Genomic DNA, 20072 nt, shown 5'->3' with positions numbered 1-20072 from the left:
ATATGTACTGCATACTGTGTGTTCTGCATCAAGCAGACTCATGTAATAATAGGATTTTCACCTGGATTTTTAGCTTCTGGATCTTGCAGATTCTCAAATTTGTCTCTGCTTTTGTTTTTAATATCAGTAGATGTTATTACATATTCACTGAAGAATTTCACTATGAAATGATGTCATTGTTGCATTTTTTCCTCTTCATACTTTCTACACTGGGAAGAAAATGCCATATGCAACAGTACCATATCAATATTGGGACAAGTAAATACAGTAAGTACAATTATATATTTTTCAAATTCAGAATTCTTATTACTTATTGGGTATAACCATTAAATTTTATTTATTGTTTATCTTTTAATTTTTACAAATTCATTCTTAGAGATTCTAGAATCTTTTGTTAATTATATTTTCTTTTTGGATTATTTTTCTCATCAGGGTGGAATTAAATGGTAACTTTGACTGTATTCACTTTAGTTTCCCATTTGATTGATAACCATAACCTCTTATTTACCATTCTTGCTATGGTACAATGATTGAAAAGGTTTCCATGTTATGATTTAAAGGTTTATTCTAAACCTGACCATGTTCTTCATAACATTTAGTCATGATTGTACCTGTGATATTATATAATGTCATTAAATGTAATAAGTGCTGATTGTTGTGATGCTTGAGCAAATAGAATATATATGTTATTTGTAACTGACTCTAGAGTTAAGAATGTCTCAATTAGAAGTTGTGAATATAGAGGAGAGAGAGAGAATGGACTGAAGGAGCTGAAGGGGTTTGCAACCTCAAGAGTAACAAAAATATCAACCAACAAGACTCCTCAGATCTCTCAGGGAGTAAATCACGATTCACAGAGTACACAGGGATGGTCCTATAGCTCCAGCAGTACATGTAGCAGAGGATGGCCTTTTCAAGCATCAATGGTAGGAGAGGCCCTTGGTCCTATGAAGGCTAGATGCCACAGTGTTTGGGAATGTAAAGGTGGGGAGGTGGGAAAGAGTGGGTGGATAGGTGAGGGAGCACCCACATAGAAGCAGGGGGAGATAGCTGATTTATTGAAGGGATACCCAGAAAGGGATAACATTTGAATGCAAATAAAAATATACAATAAAAGGAGAAGTAAAAAAATGAATAAACTATATACAACTATAAAAAAACCAGTAAGGTATAGCCATTTGAACATTCAACTGCTGGAAGCTGAAGATAGAACAGGTTGAATAAAAAGCTTCTCATATGACGACGATAGCGAGAGTCTAAGCTGATGTGAAGAACATGTGATCATTAGGGAAAAAATGCTACCAGTGAGGCTGCAGTTTGTCTTTGAACTTGAAGTAATAAATTTCAACATACTTTATTGACAAAGAGTTATAAGATGGCAAACAGAGCTGTGTTTTCAATGGTTACATATGACTAACAAAACGCCTACAAAACATATCTATCGAATAAACCACTCATTTCCCTGTTCTTTCTTTCTTATTTCTCTTATTGGATTTTTAAAATTTTCATTTCAAATGTATTCCCTTTCCCAGTTTTCCCACCCCCTCCTTTTTTTCTATAAGGGTTTTCCCCATTTTCAATCAACCCCCTTTCCCACATAACTCTACACTGGGGATTCCAGCCTTACAGCGCCAAAGGATTCGCCTTCCATTTTTGCCCAACAAGTCCTTCCTGTGCTATATATGCAGCTGGAGACATGGGTAAGTACATGTATATAGTATTTGGGTAGTAGTTTAGTCCTTGGAAGCTCTGGTTGGTTGGCATTGTTGTTCTTCTGGGTTGCAACCCCTTTCAGCTCTTTCAATCTGTTCCTTAATTACTCCAACACAGATCCCATTCTCACTGCAATGGTTTGCTGCTAGCATTTGCCTCTGTATTTGACATTCTCTGACTGTGACTTCAAGAGATAACTATATCAGGCTCCTGTCAGCACTTCTTAGCCTCATTAATCTTCATCTATATCTATCTATATCTGTATCTGTATCTGTATCTGTATCTGTATCTGTATCTGTATCTGTATCTATCTATCTATCTATCTATCTATCTATCTATCTATCTATCTATCTATCTATCTATCTATGGCTGTATACCCATGTGGGGCAGGCTCTGAGCAGCTGGTCCTTCAGTCTTTGCTACAAACTTTGTCTGCTTATCCCCTCTCATGAATATTTTTGTTCCCTGTTTTAAGAAAGAGTGAAGCATTTGCCCCCTTTGTTGGCCTTCTTCTTGAGCGTCATGTGGTCTGTGGATTTTATTTTGGGTAATTCGAGCTTTAGAGCTAATAGCCACTTATCAATGAGTGCATCCCAAGTATGTTTGTTTTGCGTGTGTGTGTGTGTGTGTGTGTGTGTTTTTCGTGATGATACTTTCTAGTTCATTCCATTTGCCTATTAATTTCATGAAGTCATTGTTTTTGATAGTTGAGTAATACTCCATGGTGTAGATGTACCACATTTCTACATGCATTTCTCTTTTGAAGGGCATCTGAATTCTTTCCAGCTTCTGGCTTTTATAAATAAGACTGCCCTGAATATAGTGGAGGATATGTCTTTGTTGTATGTTGGAGCATCTTGTGGGTATTTGAGCAGGAGAGGTATAGCTGAGTCCTCAGGTAGTGGAATGTCCAATTTTCTGAGGAACCTTTAGACTGATTTCCAGAATGATTGTACCAGTTTGCCATCCTTGTTCTTTCAAAGAAGCAGAAGAAGAAGAGGAAGAAGAAGAAGAAGAAGAAGAAGAAGAAGAAGAAGAAGAAGAAGAAGAAGAAGAAGAAGAAGAAGAAGAAGAAGAAGAAGTTGTGAATACTTCTGTGCTTCAGCAATATTTCACATATCTCATGTTTTATTATAAGTGTTTGTTTGATAATTTAATTTTTATTCTCAGACAACTCTCCTGTGTTTTCCTGTTTACTTCATTTGTATGCAGTATTTATTCTTGTTTTTATATACATATAGACCAAGACATATTGACTATAAGAGTTTCATCATGGTGCTGTATCTTAGCTTATGTCAAATTTCCAGGTTAATTGATAATCTCAGTCAGGTATTGCTGAGTTGGACAGAAATATTCATATATATTTCTTGATAAAGTAAATAAGATGCTTTTATCCTAAACAGACCTCCACTTCTAGATTCCTGTGAATACATTAAGAAATGTGTTGGAAACCAGCAAGTTGAAAATGACCAAAACAAATACATGAAAGATTTTAGAACCTTTGAGAGTGAATTTGTCAAAATAATAATTTTTAAAAAAAGCAAAGAAGGTATGACGGTGAATTATGCTCTATGAGATAATATTCGGTGCTTGGTAAAATCTTTTGAAGTATTAAGTCATTAAATCAATGACAGAGGAGGAGAAATATGTTTAGATATAAATTAAAATGTAATATTTATTTGGCAACTTTATTTTGAATTTTTAAAACATCAAATATGGTTATATAAAATTTATTTGAATAAAATATTTCATAGTATTCTATTTTTTTGGGGGAATCATATTTTGGCCCAAAGTAGATCATAATAATTTGTCATATGATAATAGATGTGGTAAATTTGTTTTTTTTTTTTTGTGGAGACTCTTCTATTTCATTATCATCAATATTCCTTATAAATCCTCTTTTCTGGTTCCCTGTCCTCTCAGCAATTGAGGTACCAATATGTATGAGTATGTGTTTCTACTTACTATGTGCAGGAGTAAGCTCTTCACTGCAAAGACTCTATTTACAGATATGTGAGCAATTAATGTCTGGTTTAGTCATTATGAATAAAAGGATTTATTTCTGTAAAGAACATTAAACTTGCATAAAATCAGAAGAAAATAAGCTAAATATATGACAAAATTCAGTCACTTTTACTATAATGTAGTAACAATATTTTGGATATAATGCTACGTATGAGTAAAAGAAAAGTGTCTTCTTTTATTGTCATATTTTTTCATTTAATGTACACATAATGTATTCAGTTTTATATACACTCTATTATCAATATAGCAAGAAAAATGGTCCATGGGTAAAAGTACTGAATGTTGGAATTACTATCAGGAGACAACTATGTCCAATATGTAGAAATAAGTGGAAAAATTAAAAGGAAAGAATAGAGATTATGTACTGAAGTAAAATGGGGAAAAGGTTGTTAAATCCTAGAATGATTTTTTTTTAATTTTTTTATTAACTTGAGTATTTCTTATTTACATTTTGAATGTTTTGCCCTTTCGTGTTTCCGGGTCATATTAACAATACAATCTTTTCAAACTTGTTATCATATTCTTTATTTGTATGTATATATATATTCTTCTGATATAGCCCATATTTTTAGGTGAAGGCAAAACTGTTTGAATGAAGGTTGTCATCCTACAATGTATGAGTTAATATCGAGCTCTGGTCTTCAGGGCAAGCACTAGGATCCTACCATATATAAATCATTTTGTTGACATATTGGTCAATCCTTTGATTGTCATATCTTGATTTTTTCCAAGTAAAACTGAGAATTTTCTCTATTGGTTGCTGAAAGTGAATTATTTTCCTTCACATCAAGTAAAATATGGGATTGAGCATATGTATCAAATTTAATTTCATCAAATACATATTCACTTTTACTCTTCATAGTTTGATAAAATTGATGTATCACAATATTTCAATTCTAGTCAATTTTGTTTTTAATAGACTATTATTTTATGAGAATTATGCACCATGTGTGCAATTTTCTATATTAAAAGAGAAGCCAATTTTCTAGAGCATTTTTCATGTAGATAATGCCATTTTGGATTCTTTGTAGCATGTCTTCCCTCATGTATATTAGTAGTGAATATGGTTCCATTCCTAAATATATTGTTATTCTGAGTTGGCTTTATAATTGACCTCACTCTTTCTTGGAATTTCAGCAATGCAGTTTTTCAGTAAAAAAACAATGACTGGATCTTGGATGTAAACATCAGCCCAACATGACCTTATTTTTACATGTATTAATAATAACTACAAAAGTTCTTCTTTGGTAGCTACCCAGTTGTAACCACTGACCTTTATTTGTTCCATTTGCACTTTTCATTGGCAGTGAGATCTTGTTTGTGAGCTCTCCTTTTCTCTCTGTTTATTCTAAGAAAGATATAATCTGCAGAGTTATATTTGATCAAATTTAAATGTACAAATAAAAAGCAGCTCAAAGCATATAGTGCAGGCTTTGGCAATTTCTCACTGTGGTAAGAATTGATGGCCCTTTCTATCAGCAATGTAAGGGTTATTTTACCATCCATCTTATATGGGTAGATGTGGGCATCCAACTGAAACATTCATATTCCATAACTAATAAAACAAATATAGACTGATGTTATGTAAAATCTTTCCTGGGGAAAATTATAATCTTTCCTGTGGAAGAATATTACACCTTAGGTAAACTATTTCATAGCATTCTTTAGTTACTTGTAATTGTGTGTGTGTGTGTGTGTGTGTGTGTGTGTGTGTGTGTGTGTGTGTGTGTGTTGTGTCAGTTTAAGTCCTCCTGGACGATTAATGAAAGTTAAGTCCATGAACTTAAAATAATAAGAGAATTTCTGTAGAGAGAATGGATAGGGGAAATGATGCAATCATTGCATTGTATAATCTCAAGAACAGAAATGATAAAATGGTTTTCATTTGCAAAACATGTATTAAAAAGCATGCAATTTAAAAATTAGGTGTGCAAAAAGTTATCAAATCTGTTTTATTAAAGTTGCCTCTGATCATTGTTCTTTGACTATATATTTTTAGTTCCTCTGATCTAGTAGTAGTTTTTATTACGTAATTAATCATGGACTTCTCAAAATTCATACATGTCTTTAAATTTTATATATATTTTATTTGAATATATAATATTTACACATGAGAAAATGTCATTGATATTATTTCTCAAATTCAACATCTTATCAATTCTTTTACTTTGGACTATGTTACTTCATTTATATTTTTATCTGTCTGCTTTAATATAAAATTAATATTTGCTAATTTTTATTATTTCTGTTTGTGATCTCAAAGAACTTTATTAATCATTCAAATAAAAATAAAGTTAATTTCATAACACATGCATGCATCAACAAAAATAGCATTATAATTGATTTCAAACATAAGTTCAAGTAGGTAGACTAAGAGATTTTCCTATAGGCTGCTAGGTGGATGATCTTGCCTTTGATGTTTCAATACCTGTACTGCTTGTCATCATATTGCTATTATTATGACTACCTTTTCTTTTCTTTTTGTGTGTGTTTGTATCTGTGTTTATGTGTGAATATATGAGCCTTTAGTATTTGTACCAATTAAGTCCAGTATTTGTATTGGTTTTGGGTATGATTTTTGGGAATCAAATTTGGATTCTCTGGAATAATGACACCCTTAATTGCTGAACAAGTCCTCCTCCCCACCATAAAAATTGTCACTGAAAATCTTAATAATAATATATTTATACTTATAAGCAATTCAGTGCATTGATAATATTCTCCAAAGCCCCCATGTAGTACAGTGCCCATCTTCTTTGTCCATATCTCTCATTCCCAACTTTAAATTTAGCCATGAGCCATCATTAGACAAGCTAGTATCTAGCATGTGACTTCCTCAAATGACTTTGCTTTAGATACTATCTATGATGAAACTCTGATAAGCAAGGCCTAGTAATAAATCATTTTAGGAAAGATTCCTGCTCTTAATATGATTTTTCTGTAATTATTAAACATATGTAACAATCATTAGCTATTTCCTCACCTCTTTAAGTGGAGCTCTGAAAACACAGGAATATGTACTGTCTTGTAGGGATTCTATATAGATAAATAGATGACTTCTTAATTCTTAATGTTGAATCTATAAGAATCCCTAAAATTATGTTGGTGTTTATTAAGTTTTTTTTTAAATTAAATTTATTTATTTATTTACTTTTTATTTATTTACAGCAATAGTGAGACTCCTTTTAGGGCCTTTTCTTATAGCTAAAACTGCAATGAGATCTTTGTACTGCCAAGGCTGGACCCCCCGCCCCAGTGTAGGGGAATGTCCACAGGTGGGAAGTTGTGCTGGTTGGGCAAAGGAACACCATTATAGAAGGGGAGGGGTATGGGAGAGGAGGCTTATGTTTGAGAAACCAGGAAAGGGATTAATATTTGAAATAAAGATGTTCAATTAAAAAAAGTATATAAATTATACTTACCATGCTTTTAGGTTTTTTAATTTGTTTGGTTTTTTTTGTTTTTGTTTTTTTTTGTTTTGTTTTGTTTTTACTAGTATAACTGAAAGCATATAATCCAAACTCACAAAAACAAAACAAAACAAAAAAAAACAAAAAAAAAAAAAAAAACCCCTGCATTGAGAAATCTGGCAGTCTCCCATGTTTTACCTGTTAATTGCTTCTAGATACTAACCAGACTTTCTACCACTCAGAGAACATTCCAAGAGGTTGTAAAACAATTAAGCAAAGGTCATAAAAAGGGAACTACAATTTACTATAGATGCTAAGACAGAAGACTGAGTTCATACAAAACTTCATAAATATCTTAGCTATGTGTTTTTATCTTTCAAGGAACCTGTGAAACTGTGACTGATGAAGAATGTTTTGCCATATAATTACTCCTAATGAATATGCATGTAAATATTTTTTGTTTTAAATTTCTATTTCAATTTATGATTTGATTACATGTGTGAACTTATGAGAAACGTTTTAACATGTGATCATGTATTCTGAAAAATGTGTAAGTACTAAGGACAAAGAGAAAGAAGGCTTAGACAAGTAGGAGAAGTCAGAAAAAAATGTCCTTGACTCGATTTGGATCGTGCTGGTTTTCCTGCTTTCTTAGATAGATATCATTTGAAACTTTTTACAACTTAGAAATAAAGTCTATAATCATCTTTCTTATTTTACTTTTAGTGGATATTTTCTTTACTTATATTTCAAATGTTATTCTTGCTCCTGGTTTCAACTTCTACAATCTTGTATCCCCTCCTCCAATGCCCTGCTTCTATGAGGGTGTTTATCCACTCAACCACTCTCTCCCTCCCTCCCCCATTCCCAGGCATTCCCCTACAGTGGAGCATTGAGCCTTCATAGAACCAAGGGCCACTTTTCCTGTTGATTCCAGATAAGGCTATCCACTGATGCATATGCAGCTGCAGATATAGATCCCTCCCTGTGTACTCTTTGGTTGCTGTTTAAGCCCTGAGATCTCTGATGAGTCTGGTTAGTTGATATTGCTTTTCTTCCTATAGGTTTGTAAATTCCTTCAGCTTCTTCAGTCCTTTCTCTAACTACTCCATTTGGGTCCCTGTGCTCAGTCCAATAGTTTGCTGTGAGCATCCACCTTTGTATTTCTTGTGCTCTGGCAGAGCCTCTCAGGAGACAGTTATAGCAGGCCGCTGTGAGCATGCACTTTTTGGCATCATCAATGTTGTATGGGTTTGGTGTTTGGATGTGGGATGGATCTGCAGGTGGGGCAGTCTCTGGATGGCCTTTTCTTCTGTCTCCGCTCTATATTTTGTGTATATCTCTTGTGAGTGTTTTGCTCCCCCTTCTAAGAAGGACTGAAATATCCATGCTTTGGTCTTCCTTCTTCTTGAGCTTCATGTAGTTTGTGAATTACAATTCACAAAAGGTACACCTTGGGTATTCTGAGCTTTTGGTCTAATATCCAGTTATCAGTGAGTGCATATCATGTTTGTCCTTTTGTGATTGGATTATTTGACACAGGTTGATATTTTCTAGTTCCATCTATTTCCCTAAGAGTTTCATGAAGACACCTGCGGATCCCGGCCCGCAGCAGCTCTCTGCTCCCAGACACCGTGAGAGAGAGACCCAACCGCCTGGTCAGGTGGGCACTCCTGAGGCTGCAGAGCGGAAGAGACCACCAACACTGCTCACCCCTGCCCATATCCCTGGCCCAAGAGGAAACTGTATAAGGCCTCTGGGCTCCCGTGGGGGAGGGCCCAGGAGCGGCAGGACCCCTGCCTGAGACACCGCCGGAACCTGAAGGAAACAGACCAGATAAACAGTTCTCTGCACCCAAATCCCTTGGGAAGGAGAGCTAAACCTTCAGAGAGGCAGACAAGCCTGGGAAACCAGAAGAGACTGCTCCCTGCACACACATCTCGGACGCCAGAGGAAAAAGCCAAAGACCATCTGGAACCCAGGTGCACTGAGGCTCCCAGAAGGGGCAGCACAGGTCTTCCTGGTTGCTGCCGCTGCAGAGAGCCCGTGGGCATCACCCCACGAGCGAACTTGAGCCTCGGGACCACAGGTAAGACCAACTTTTCTGCTGCAAGAAAGCTGCCTGGTGAACTCAAGTCACAGGCCCACAGGAACAGCTGAAGACCTGTAGAGAGGAAAAACTACACGCCTGAAAGCAGAACACTCTGTCCCCATAACTGACTGAAAGAGAGGAAAACAGGTCTACAGCACTCCTGACACACAGGCTTATAGGACAGTCTAGCCACTGTCAGAAATAGCAGAACAAAGTAACACTAGAGATAATCTGATGGCGAGAGGCAAGCACAGGAACCCAAGCAACAGAAACCAAGACTACATGGCACCATCGGAGCCCAATTCTCCAATCAAAACAAACATGGAATATCCAAACACACCAGAAAAGCAAGATCTAGTTTCAAAATCATTTTTGATCCTGATGCTGGAGGACTTCAAGAAAGACGTGAAGAACTCCCTTAGAGAACAAGTAGAAGCCTACAGAGAGGAATCGCAAAAATGCCTGAAAGAATTCCAGGAAAACATAAATAAACAAGTAGAAGCCCATAGAGAGGAGACACAAAAATCCCTGAAAGAATTCCAGGAAAACACAATCAAACAGTTGAAGGAATTAAAAATGGAAATAAAAGCAATCAAGAAAGAACACATGGAAACAACCCTGGATATAGAAAACCAAAAGAAGAGACAAGGAGCTGTAGATACAAGCTTCACCAACAGAATACAAGAGATGGAAGAGAGAATCTCAGGAGCAGAAGATTCCATAGAAATCATTGACTGAACTGTCAAAGATAATGCAAAGCAGAAAAAGCTACTGGTCCAAAACATACAGGAAATCCAGGACTCAATGAGAAGATCAAACCTAGGGATAATAGGTATAGAAGAGAGTGAAGACTCCCAGCTCAAAGGACCAGTAAATATCTTCAACAAAATCATAGAAGAAAACTTCCCTAACTTAAAGAAAGAGATACCCATAGGCATACAAGAAGCCTACAGAACTCCAAATAGATTGGACCAGAAAAGAAACACCTCCCGTCACATAATAGTCAAAACACCAAACGCACAAAATAAAGAAAGAATATTAAAAGCAGTAAGGGAAAAAGGTCAAGTAACATATAAAGGCAGACCTATCAGAATCACACCAGACTTCTCGCCAGGAACTATGAAGGCCAGAAGATCCTGGACTGATGTCATACAGACCCTAAGAGAACACAAATGCCAGCCCAGGTTACTGTATCCAGCAAAACTCTCAATTAACATTGATGGAGAAACCAAGATATTCCATGACAAAACCAAAGTTACACAATATATTTCTACAAATCCAGCACTACAAAGGATAATAAATGGTAAAGCCCAACATAAGGAGGCAAGCTATACCGTAGAAGAAGCAAGAAACTAATCGTCTTGGCAACAAAACAAAGAGAATGAAAGCACACAAACATAACCTCCCATCCAAATATGAATATAACAGGAAGCAATAATCACTATTCCTTAATATCTCTCAATATCAATGGCCTCAACTCCCCAATAAAAAGACATAGATTAACAAACTGGATACGCAACGAGGACCCTGCATTCTGCTGCCTACAGGAAACACACCTCAGAGACAAAGACAGACACTACCTCAGAGTGAAAGGCTGGAAAACAACTTTCCAAGCAAATGGTCAGAAGAAGCAAGCTGGAGTAGCCATTCTAATATCAAATAAAATCAATTTCCAACTAAAAGTCATCAAAAAAGATAAGGAAGGACATTTCATATTCATCAAAGGAAAAATCCACCAAGATGAACTCTCAATCCTAAATATCTATGCCCCAAATACAAGGGCTCCTACATACGTAAAAGAAACCTTACTAAAGCTCAAAACACACATTGCACCTCACACAATAATAGTGGGAGATTTCAACACCCCACTCTCATCAATGGACAGATCATGGAAACAGAAATTAAACAGTGATGTCGAGAGACTAAGAGAAGTCAGAGCCACATGGACTTAACGGATATTTATAGAACATTCTATCCTAAAGCAAAAGGATATACTTTCTTCTCAGCTCCTCATGGTACTTTCTCCAAAATTGACCATATAATTGGTCAAAAAAACGGGCCTCAACAGGTACAGAAAGATAGAAATAATCCCATGTGTGCTATCGGACCACCACGGCCTAAAATTGGTCTTCAATAACAATAAGGGAAGAATGCCCACATATACGTGGAAATTGAACAATGTTCTACTCAATGATAACCTGGTCAAGGAAGAAATAAAGAAAGAAATTAAAAACTTTTTAGAATTTAATGAAAATGAAGGTACAACATACCCAAACTTATGGGACACAATGAAAGCTGTGCTAAGAGGAAAACTCATAGCGCTGAGTGCCTGCAGAAAGAAACAGGAAAGAGCATATGTCAGCAGCTTGACAGCACACCTAAAAGCTCCAGAACAAAAAGAAGCAAATACACCCAGAAGGAGTAGAAGGCAGGAAATAATCAAACTCAGAACTGAAATCAACCAAGTAGATACAAAAAGGACCATAGAAAGAATCAACAGAACCAAAAGTTGGTTCTTTGACAAAATCAACAAGATAGATAAACCCTTAGCCAGACTAACGAGAGGACACAGAGAGTGCGTCCAAATTAACAAAATCAGAAAAGAAAAGGGAGACATAACTACAGATTCAGAGGAAATTCAAAAAATCATCAGATCTTACTATAAAAACCTATTTTCAACAAAACTTGAAAATCTTCAGGAAATGGACAATTTCCTAGACAGATACCAGGTATCGAAGTTAAATCAGGAACAGATAAACCAGTTAAACAACCCCATAACTCCTAAGGAAATAGAAGCAGTCATGAAAGGTCTCCCAACCAAAAAGAGCCCAGGTCCAGACGGGTCTAGTGCAGAATTCTATCAAACCTTCATAGAAGACCTCATACCAATATTATCCAAACTATTCCACAAAATTGAAACAGATGGAGCACTATCGAATTCCTTCTACGAAGCCACAATTACTCTTATACCTAAACCACACAAAGACCCAACAAAGAAAGAGAACTTCAGACCAATTTCCCTTATGAATATCGACACAAAAATACGCAATAAAATTCTGGCAAACCGAATTCAAGAGCACATCAAAACAATCATCCACCATGATCAAGTAGGCTTCATCCCAGGCATGCAGGGATGGTTTAATACACGGAAAACCATCAACGTGATCCATTATATAAACAAACTGAAAGAACAGAACCACATGATCATTTCATTAGATGCTGAGAAAGCATTTGACAAAATTCAACACCCCTTCATGATAAAAGTCCTGGAAAGAATTGGAATTCAAGGCCCATACCTAAACATAGTAAAAGCCATATACAGCAAACCAGTTGCTAACATTAAACTAAATGGAGAGAAACTTGAAGCAATCCCACTAAAATCAGGGACTAGACAAGGCTGCCCACTCTCTCCCTACTTATTCAATATAGTTCTTGAAATTCTAGCCAGAGTAATCAGACAACAAAAGGATATCAAGAGGATACAGATCGGAAAAGAAGAGGTCAAAATATCACTATTTGCAGATGACATGATAGTATATTTAAGTGATCCCGAAAGTTCCACCAGAGAACTACTAAAGCTGATAAACAACTTCAGCAAAGTGGCTGGGTATAAAATTAACTCAAATAAATCAGTTGCCTTCCTCTATACAAAAGAGAAACAAGCCGAGAAAGAAATTAGGGAAACGACACCCTTCATAATAGACCCAAATAATATAAAGTACCTCGGTGTGACTTTAACCAAGCAAGTAAAAGATCTGTACAATAAGAACTTCAAGACACTGAGGAAAGAAATTGAAGAAGACCTCAGAAGATGGAAAGATCTCCCATGCTCATGGATTGGCAGGATTAATATAGTAAAAATGGCCATTTTACCAAAAGCAATCTACAGATTCAATGCAATCCCCATCAAAATACCAATCCAATTCTTCAAAGAGTTAGACAGAACAATTTGCAAATTCATCTGGAATAACAAAAAACCCAGGATAGCTAAAGCTATCCTCAACAATGAAAGGACTTCAGGGGGAATCACTATCCCTGAACTCAAGCAGTATTACAGAGCAATAGTGATAAAAACTGCATGGTATTGGTACAGAGACAGATAGACCAATGGAATAGAATTGAATACCCAGAAGTGAACCCACACACCTATGGTCACTTGATTTTTGACAAAGGAGCCAAAACCATCCAATGGAAAAAAGATAGCATTTTCAGCAAATGGTGCTGGTTCAACTGGAGGGCAACATGTAGAAGAATGCAGATCGATCCATCTTTATCACCCTGTAAAAAGCTTAAGTCCAAGTGAATCAAGGACCTCCACATCAAACCAGACACACTCAAACTAATAGAAGAAAAACTAGGGAAGCATCTGGAACACATGGGCACTGGAAAAAATTTCCTGAACAAAACACCAATGGCTTATGCTCTAAGATCAAGAATCGACAAATGGGATCTCATAAAACTGCAAAGCTTCTGTAAGGCAAAGGACACTGTGGTTAGGACAAAACGGCAACCAACAGATTGGGAAAAGATCTTTACCAATCCTACAACAGATAGAGGCCTTATATCCAAAATATACAAAGAAATCAAGAAGTTAGACCGCAAGGAAACAAATAACCCTATTAAAAATTGGGGTTCAGAGCTAAACAAAGAATTCACAGCTGAGGAATGCCGAATGGCTGAGAAACACCTAAAGAAATGTTCAACATCTTTAGTCATAAGGGAAATGCAAATCAAAACAACCCTGAGATTTCACCTCACACCAGTGAGAATGGCTAAGATCAAAAACTCAGGTGACAGCAGATGCTGGCGAGGATGTGGAGAAAGAGGAACACTCCTCCATTGTTGGTGGGATTGCAGACTGGTAAAACCATTCTGGAAATCAGTCTGGAAGTTCCTCAGAAAATTGGACATTGAGCTGCCTGAGGATCCAGCTATACCCCTCTTGGGCATATACCCAAAAGATTCCTCAACATACAAAAGAGACACGTGCTCCACTATGTTCATCACAGCCTTATTTATAATAGCCAGAAACTGGAAAGAACCCAGATGCCCTTCAACAGAGGAATGGATACAGAAAATGTGGTACATCTACACAATGGAATATTACACAGTTATCAAAAACAACGAGGTTATGAAATTCGTAGGCAAATGGTTGGAACTGGAAAATATCATCCTGAGTGAGCTAACCCATTCACAGAAAGACATACATGGTATGCACTCATTGATAAGTGGCTATTAGCCCAAATGCTTGAATTACCCTAGATCCCTAGAACAAACGAAACTCAAGACGGATGATCAAAATGTGAATGCTTCACTCCTTCTTTAAATGAGGAAAAAGAATACCCTTGGCAGGGAAGGGAGAGGCAAAGATTAAAACAGAGACTGAAGGAACACCCATTCAGAGCCTGCCCCACATGTGGCCCATACATATACAGCCACCCAATTAGACAAGATGGATGAAGCAAAGAAGTGCAGACTGACAGGAGCCGGATGTAGATCGCTCCTGAGAGACACAGCCAGAATACAGCATATACAGAGGCGAATGCCAGCAGCAAACCACTGAACTGAGAATAGGTCCCCCGTTGAAGGAATCAGAGAAAGACCTGGAAGAGCTTGAAGGGGCTCGAGACCCCAAAAGTACAACAATGTCAAGCAACCAGAGCTTCCAGGGACTAAGCCACTACCTAAAGACTATACATGGACTGACCCTGGACTCTGACCCCATAGGTAGCAATGAATATCCTAGTAAGAGCACCTGCCCAACATGTGGCCCATACATATACAGCCACCCAATTAGACAAGATGGATGAAGCAAAGAAGTGCAGACTGACAGGAGCCGGATGTAGATCGCTCCTGAGAGACACAGCCAGAATACAGCATATACAGAGGCGAATGCCATCAGCAAACCACTGAACTGAGAATAGGTCCCCCGTTGAAGGAATCAGAGAAAGAACTGGAAGAGCTTGAAGGGGCTCGAGACCCCAAAAGTACAACAATGCCAAGCAACCAGAGCTTCCAGGGACTAAGCCACTACCTAAAGACTATACATGGACTGACCCTAGACTCTGACCCCATAGGTAGCAATGAATATCCTAGTAAGAGCACCAGTGGAAGGGGAAGCCCTGGGTCCTGCTAAGACTGAACCCCCAGTGAACTAGACTATGGGGGGAGGGCGGCAATGGGGGGAGGGTTGGGAGGGGAACACCCATAAGGAAGGAAAGGGGGGAAGGGATGTTTGCCCGGAAACCGGGAAAGGGAATAACACTTGAAATGTATATAAGAAATACTCAAGTTAATAAAAAAAAAAAAAAGAGTTTCATGAAGTCATTGGCTTTAATAGCTGGGTAGTACTCCATTGTGTAAATGTACCACATTTTCTGTATCCATTCCTTCCTTTTTTTTTCTTCCTGTGACTTCCAAAAATCATACTAAAAGTTAGAGCAACACAGTTCCAGGTGAGATAGATTACTTAATTCCTTGCTGCCAGGCTACAGATGCCAATCTCCTAAACCATCAGCTTTTTGCATAGAGAAAGAACAAGAAGGTTTTAAGACTTTTTCAAAGTTATTGTCAGCATTTCAGTATAATTAGAGAACTAGAATGTCTGGGAACCCTCAGACTTCAAAGCCACACTAGAGTCTTATTCTGTGCCCTGTCTCTAACTTCTCCATGCCAGGAGGCTCCTGACACCTAAATTGGCATGTTGAAAGAGGAAGGGACTTTGAAGAAGGTAAGTCTACACAGATTGGACTTTCAATTGGACCTTTCAGACCTGTTTATAGAGGGTGAGAAATAGGAGTTGATATTGCCAACTGCCGTCAGCAAAGGTTGAAATTAGGTACCATAAGGCTTGTGCCAGGAGCCATCATCTCTGGCTTTAAATTGACTGCTGCCATCTGCAGAAGCAGGATAGTAGGTGCCATCACAACCAGGTTGGGTTGGTTGAGTACCATCAATGCCAAGGGTACATCAGGAATCATCTGCTCTGGTTTTCATTGCCTGCTACACCAGGCAGTTCTCAAAGCATTTCTTTTGGGAGTTATCAGCACTAATATTAGATCTGGAACCATCAGTTTCAGTTTATGTGCATTTCTTTTATCTCTCAGGATGGAACAACGTGAACCTATTGACATAGAGTTCTTTATAGATGTTATTAAGCATACCCTTAAAGAAAAAAGGGATTAGGGTTAGCTCTAGCCAGCTGATTGACTTTCTTCAGTTTGTATAAATGGACAGTCCTCAGTTTCCAGGAAGGAGAAATTTAGATATGGGTACATGGGAGAAATCAGGGTTAGAGACTGAAAACTGGTTTAAAGAGAACAGAGGATTAGGTGTGTCCCCTATAGCATTTGCTATTTGGAATGTGCTTAGGAAGGCATTGGCTGATAAGCAAAAAAAAAAAAAAAATAGCCACATATGTTCAGGAGACTATAGATTCACCTCCTTGTGAGGAAACTCCTTTCCTACTGTGTCACTTAGGATCTAAGTACAATGTTTATTCTTCAACAGAAAAGTCTAAGAAAAGTAGCTCAGAGGAAGGTAGTGATAAATCAAAAAAGAAAACATTAACCTCTGAGAAGCAAGCTAACTCAAAAAAGAAATTAACAAAATATCATAAACATAGTTGGTCTACCCTGCAGCATTTAAAAATAAGTCATTCTATAAGGCTCCCTGATAAATATAAAAAGAGTCCAAAGATGTTGTGATCAGCTTCTGGTGTACTCTCTGCTCCACAACAGGGTAAATTGTTAGGCTGTTTTTCAGTTATTATGGAGAATAAAAAAGGTTAAAAATTCCTTTTGGGAATTATTGCCATTTAAATTCCCTAAAACTCCGCATGATCAATTTAAAGTAGCTAGAGCCCACCAAACTAAAGATAAATTTTTACCATATATATATATATGTATGTATATGTATATATGTGTGTGTGTATGTATGTGTATATATATATATATATATATATATATATATATATATGTAATTGGCTGAAAAAGAGTTATTTAAGATGTTTGATAAACAAGGAAGAGAAAGAAAGAGTTAACATTTGCCTAGGAATTTTATGTAGTCTTTGTTTTTAATATCTGAGTCGTACTCCATGTTGTAAGGGTACCAAATTTTCTGTATTCATTCTTCAGTTTAAGGACATCTGGGTACTTTTCAGCTTCTCGCTATTATAAATAAATCTGCTATGAACATAGTGGAGTATGTGTCCTTGTTGTATGTTGGAGGATATTATGAGTGTATGCCAAGCAGTGGTATAGCTGGGTCCTTAGGTAGTTCTATGTCCAATTTTCTGAGAAACCACCAGACCAATGTCCAGAGTGGTTCTACCAGCTTCCAATCCCACCATCAATGGAGGAGTGCTTGCCTAACAGAGATACAATTACCAAATTCTTGTTAATATGATATAGAAACCAGAAAAAAAATTGAGAACTCTTTTGCCCAGATGATAGAGGTTTTAAAGCCAAAGATATTATTTTGAAACATCTTGCCTCTACCCACTTGTTACTCTCTCCTAAAGACAATTTAAAAATCTGTTAATTTATTTAAAACATATGCTGAGGTTGTTACTCCATAATTTTAGTGTGTATCCCTAACAACAACCACACAGTGCTAGGAAAATAAGTTAGCAAAATCTTGCAACATCATCAGATCACCTCTCCACTCAGGGAAATTGCTCCTAACAAAATTTAATACAGTTCTCAATCAAGTTCATATTGTTTTACACTAATAACTTTGAGAGTGGGGCCATCCCAGAATCTTACTTGTCTAGAAAAAAAATCACATCATTGAAGAAACCTGACACTTCTACAAGTAATCAAACAACAATATTTTTGTGCTTTTAGTAGAAATGGACCCCATAGTCTCATTTGTGTGAATGCTTGGCACATACTGAGTGGACTTGTTGGAGTCCATTTGGCCTTGCTAGAGTTAGTATGTCCCTAAGCAGGAATGGTTTAGAACTCCAAACAGTTCAATATTGTCCAGCGTCTTTTCTTCTGCTGCTTGTCGATAAAAATATAGAACTTTCAGCTTCTTGTCCCATACCATTTCTGCCTCCATACTACAATGTTTCTCAGCATCATGAAATGAAGAAGATCTCTCAAAATGTAAGTTAGCTGCAGTTAAATGTTTTCCTTCTTCAGATTTGTTAAGGTCATTGTGCGTCTTCACATGCAATAAACCCAAGGAAGATAGGCTTGTTCTTTTTAAATGTTTGGAGGAATATTGACTTTGGAACTTTCTTTTAGGACAACAGTGAAATCTTTTAAATGTTGCTTAATGAGCCATCCAAGGAAGGATATGAAACAAAATGTTGCTGAGTATGACTTGATCTTTGAGTTCCTGGCTCAAGTGGACAAAGAGGTGATTACAATTAGTATGTTACGTAGAGATTGCTGCTTATATATCTTGGAAAATAATGATGCTGTATTTTTGACGTAGTTTAAAATATGTGCCTGAAGCTAAAGTGTAGAGCTATAGATTTTTTCCCTTTGTAGAGGAAATGTCAACATAGCCTCTTATTGACCATTTTCTGCAGTTATTAGTGCTTACGCATATGAATACATATAAAGAAAAGTAAGAAGCTGAGAATGAAATATAACTGTGAGGAACTGATTTCATACCTCCCAAAAGAATATGAGTATATACTTGTTATCTAGTGATTATGTGGAAAGCAAGAGAGAGAAAAAGAGTATCTCTCTAAGTTTGCTCTATAGCAATCTAGGTATAGGTGATTAGAAAATAAAGAAACCCATCAGGCAGATATGCTGGTGCAAGACTTTATTCCCAATAGTATACAGAAAGAGACAGGTGGGTATTTCTGAGTTCAAGACCAATATGATGTACATAACAACATACAGTAAAGTTGTGTCTCTGTGTTATTAAATAAACCAAACAAGCAACTGACCACTAAATGAATGAAATGCATAGATTCATAAATGCATAATTAAATATATGTATACATACATAAAAAAATTGAACTCTTTATAAATAAGGCGAATAGCTAGGAATCAACTGCATATGTTTTGTCTTGAATTCATACATCCTGAAATCCATAGAACTGTATATATTAAGAGATGAACATGCACACAGTCACACACAAAAACAACATAATACTCATAATGATAAAAATATAAAGGGTATGGTGCTGCATTCTTTTTGTCCTTATCTATTCATATACAGAAGCAGGATTTTCTATGCTTGTTCTATGACACTAGTAATTCCATGCTGCCATAATAAAAAAAATTATATCAGAGAAATAACTACAATGGCCACATATGCAATAAAATTATCTTTGAAATATTATTTAATTAAGATATTGTTTTTTAAAAGTTGTTGGGTTGATAATAGAATAGTGGATTTTTATAAGGAACCTGAGAAGGCTAGGTGTCAACAAATCTGCTATTGGGAGAAATATGATTCCTGATTTGTAAACAGAATGTGTAAGGAATCAACTTATAAAATATAAATAATATGTGATTTGAGGATCTATAACTAATGAGATATTACCTAATCCCAACACATTTACCTAATGTAGTTCATCAATTCATAATGAAGACATTAAATTACATGTTTTATAGGATCAAAGTTGAACTAGAACATTTAATGTACTAAATATGTGAATGTGTGTGGTATATATGGTATATATGATTATATTATTATGTTTTTATGTCACTTGCACAGGTATAACTTTAAGAACTACCAGTATATTCTTGCTCTGCTACTTGCCATTGAGGAGGTCAATGGGAACCCCAATCTTTTACCCAACATATGTCTTGCATTTGATTTCTACACTGTCAGATTCACTGAGAAGGAAACACTTATGAATA

This window comes from Rattus norvegicus, chromosome 5 (genome assembly GCF_021556685.1).
Source record: "Rattus norvegicus strain SHRSP/BbbUtx chromosome 5, alternate assembly SHRSP_T2T, whole genome shotgun sequence".
Lineage (NCBI taxonomy): Eukaryota > Metazoa > Chordata > Mammalia > Rodentia > Muridae > Rattus > Rattus norvegicus.
The sequence above is the reverse complement of the archived record's forward strand: the minus strand, read 5'-3'. Positions refer to the sequence as shown.